Source organism: Triticum dicoccoides, chromosome 5A, assembly GCF_002162155.2.
Source record: "Triticum dicoccoides isolate Atlit2015 ecotype Zavitan chromosome 5A, WEW_v2.0, whole genome shotgun sequence".
Classification (NCBI taxonomy): domain Eukaryota; kingdom Viridiplantae; phylum Streptophyta; class Magnoliopsida; order Poales; family Poaceae; genus Triticum; species Triticum dicoccoides.
Genome location: NC_041388.1, coordinates 455,407,351 through 455,411,616, shown reverse-complemented (window position 1 = coordinate 455,411,616; position 4,266 = coordinate 455,407,351).

Here is a 4,266-nt window from a genome sequence, read left to right as displayed (position 1 = left end):
ATGTGTATTGGAAGTGTAGGTATGTTCTGATGGCTCTCTCTGCGAATGAAGAGTGGGTGGAGGGGTATATAGCCTCCACACAAAATCTAACCGTTACACACAATTTGCCAAACTCGGTGGGACCGAATGATTAAACTCGGTCGGACCGATTCAGCAAACCTAGTGACCATTAGGATTTTTGGTGGGACTGAGATGCAACTCGATAGGACCTAGGGCATAACGTAATCTCGGTGTGACCGATTACACAAACTCGGTGGGGCCGATTTTGGTAATAAGCTAACCAGAGAGTTGGTCAGGTAAACTCGGTGGGACCGATTCGCTCATCTTGGTGAGACCGAAATGTTACAAAATGGAAACAGAGAGTTTACATTGCAATCTCGGTGGGACCGATCGCTCATCTCGGTAAGACCGAAACGTTACGAAGGAAAACAGAGAGATTACAATCCCATCTCGATGAGACTGAGATCCCTATCGGTGAGACCGAATTGCTAGGGTTTGTGGCAGTGGCTATGACATTTGAAACTCGGTGGCACCGGATAGAAAGAATCGGTGGGGCCGAGTTTGAATTTTGGTTTAGGTCATATGTGGGTGTGGGAAGGTAGTCGAGGGTTTTGGAGCATATCACTAAGCATTTTGAGCAAGCAAGCCATTAAGCAACACCTCATCCCTCCTTAATAGTATTGGCTTTTCCTATAGACTCAATGTGATCTTGGATCACTAAAATATAAAATGTAGAGTCTTGAGCTTCAAGCTTGAGCCAAACTTTTTGTCCTTAGAATTTTGAGGGATCCACTTTCCTCATCCATGCCATTCATTGAGCTTTTCCTGAAATATTAATCTTGGAATAATGTTAGCTCAATGAGCTATATGTTGTTAGGAATTACCAAAACCACCCAGGGATAGTTGCACTTTCATAGGGTTATATGTGTTATGTACTAGGTTGTGATCTTGGGAAACATTGCACATAGCTATTAGGGATTGAGAAAGAGTGTTATCGCAGTCTATAGGATGGGGAGGAGGCTAAGAATAGGAGAACCAAAGTCATTAGACATGGAGAAGATGAGGGAAGATGAGAGAGCAAGGACAGTGGAGAGTAAGTTGGTGGTGGATCGTGTCAGTGGTTTTCATAGAGAAGATGACAGTGGGAAAGTCAACTGAAGGCTGAGAATGGTAGGGCATGGGTGGGTAGAATCCTCCTCTGCCCAAACACATATCCACAGAAAATTTCTATAAACACCCACTTCAATACCCATGGGTACAAATTGACACTCATGACGAGGAAGTCACATTGTAATTCACCTTTCTATTATGCCTCACAGAAATATGAAGCAATATTTTGGGATGGGTTGTGGAGGAGATCCGAGACATCCACATCCCTTGACATTATTTAATAAAAGAGTTGAAGTATGTCCACATAAATCACAACTAAAAATAGAATCTTAGAAAATCAAAGGGTTTGAAAAAACCTATGAAGAACTAAAACCACATAGATCCATCTTAATCCCAACTACCCAATGCTCGATCAAACTACCATAAGGTAACACAACAAGGAATGATATAGAATGTCCTTCCACTTCGAGAAGAGTTGTGGCGGGGCTCCACTAACTATGGTATGGATGAATTTGGAAAGAGTAAAATATATGATGTAGTTCACTGATCAGATAAAAATGTATGGAAAGCCTCATAAGAAAAAAAAAGAATATAATCATTGAATTAAATAATCAACCATCCAAAAAGGTGCTTCGGTTTTGGGAAAATGCCATCCACCTCATACATACAGAAATGAAGTTCCACTCATGCAGATTTTTTATAAGACAAAAAACAAAGGCAAGCTGAAAACAAAGACAATAATGACGAGTCTAGCATCTACCTAGTGTGCACACTAGAATAAAATATAAACTCATGTCACACATACATATCCTAACAATGGATTCAATTTCTTAACAAGACTAGTGACTAAATTAAGGTACTCGAGAGATACAAGATTTCCACACTACCGATGAAAAGTACTATAGAAATCCAATTCAGAAAATGGAATAAATAACAATTGTAATCGACGTATTCTATAGCATGTGAATGTCTGGAAGTAACATATTCATACAAGTGAGATAACATATTAGAAATCGGTATAATGTTATTCATTGATTATTTCTAGTGAAATTAGTACACATGTTGCACTGCCAAATTGAGAACGTCGTTATACCTTAAAACTTTGATATGGTTCCACACAACTATAGTTGGGGTCGACCGCGTGGAGAGACGTGGGGACTGATACAAGGATTGTGGGGTGCAGAGATGGCTCGGTAGATTTTTGGCAGCTATGGCTACTGAAAGGACATGGATATCGCCTAGAGGGGTGAATAAGCGCTTTAAAATAATTACGGTTTAGGTTTGAAGAAATGCGGAATAAAACTAGCGTTTAATTTGTCAAGCACAAAACCTAAATCAACTAGCTCACCTATGTGCTCCAACAACTTATTCTAAGCAAGATAAACAACTAAGTGATAGCAAGATATATAACATGAAACACTGTAGCTATCACAAAGTAAAGTTCATAAGTAAAGGGCCCGGATAACAGATAAACGAGGCACGAGGAGTCTACGATGCATCCCGAAGTTCACACCCTTGCGGATGCTAGTCTCCGTTTGGAGCGCAGTGGAGGCACAATGCTCCTCAAAATACCACTGTAATCTCCTCACGCCCTCGCACAATGAAAAGATGTCGTGATTCCATTAAGGGACCCTTGAGGGCGGTCACCGAATCCATACAATTGGCAACCCTTGGGGGCGGTCACTGAACCCGTACAATTTGCTCGGGGCAATCTCCACAACCTAATTGGAGACCGCGAAGCTTGCCTGGAGCTTTACACCACAATGATTGAGCTACACGACACAACTAACCGTCTAGGGCACCCAAGCACCGAAGAGGCACAAGCTCTAGGGTGCCCAAACACCCACATGTAATAAGCTTCTCAACTATTTACTTTCACGTATCACCATGGAGAGCTCAAATCGATGGAACTAATGCAATGCCAAGAGCACACAGAGTGCTCAAATCCTTCTCACCCAAATCCCACCACGACAACAAAAGCTATGGAGGAATATGAGAGGAAGAACCAAGAAGAGAACACAAAGAACTCTAAGATCTAGATCAAAGGGGTTCCCCTCACTTAGAGGAGAGATGGATTGGTGGAAATATAGATCTAGATATCCTCTCTCTTTCCCCTGAAAAACTAGCAAGAATCATGGGAGGAATAGATAGAAGACGGAGTTTTTGGAGGTCGACAATGGAGGAGAAAGCTGCCCAAAGTCATTGGGGGGAATGGAACAGAAGACCCCCTTTTATAGTGGGGGCTCGAATCCAACCGCTAAGTGCACTGGTGGTGCACAAGCGATACTAATGGTTGGGGAAGCAGTACTACCACCTAGAGAGGCAGTTCCAGCCATAGACAGTGAGTACAGCTAGTATCGGAGTAGTAGTGTCGGTAAATGTCACTAGGTACAGAGGAACCGGTGGTACTAGAGCGATGGTAGAGCGAAAGTACCGCGTAGTGCGGTACTACCGTGCCACTTCCGTTTATAGAACAGAGACCAACCGAAGCCATTTCCCAAGCGGCAGTAGGAGCGGCACTAATCTGCGGAAGTACCGCCTAAGAGGTACTACCATGGACCAGAGCGATACTACCGCCTGGGTGCTTTAAAAATATCCCAGGCAAACAGTTGGATGCAAGTAAGACCAAAACTACCATAACTTCTGCAAACGAACTCCGAAACCAGTGAACTCAAGCTTGTTGGTTATATCAAAAACTAGCAATGGAGAAGAAATGTCAATAGGACAAGGAAGAGAACCTTCCCCAAATATGAACCGGCAAAAACTCCAACATAAAAAACACAATAGGTGATGCATACTAAATCCGTTTTCAATGAACTTGAGCTTTGTCGTGAAGATGGCCACAAGCTTCAAAACTCTTTATAATGGAAAAGCTCTTGCCAGTCCATGCCAGTCCATGCTTATCATAGAGCTCTTTCTGCGCCTTCTTGCATAGGCATGGGGCCTCGCATTGTAGTTCCCTCGCCCCCATCATGGCACCACACAGCTCCTCCTCCTGGCCACCGTGTTGTTAGGCAACCCCCTAGAGCATAGCCCTCCAGTGACCTCCATGATGCTCCGCCCATGACAGTGACTTGCTCTCCATTGATGTAATCAGCCAACTCAAGAGAGGAATGTCAATGAGTGAGGTGGTGCAGGGTTGCGTCTATTAGTGAT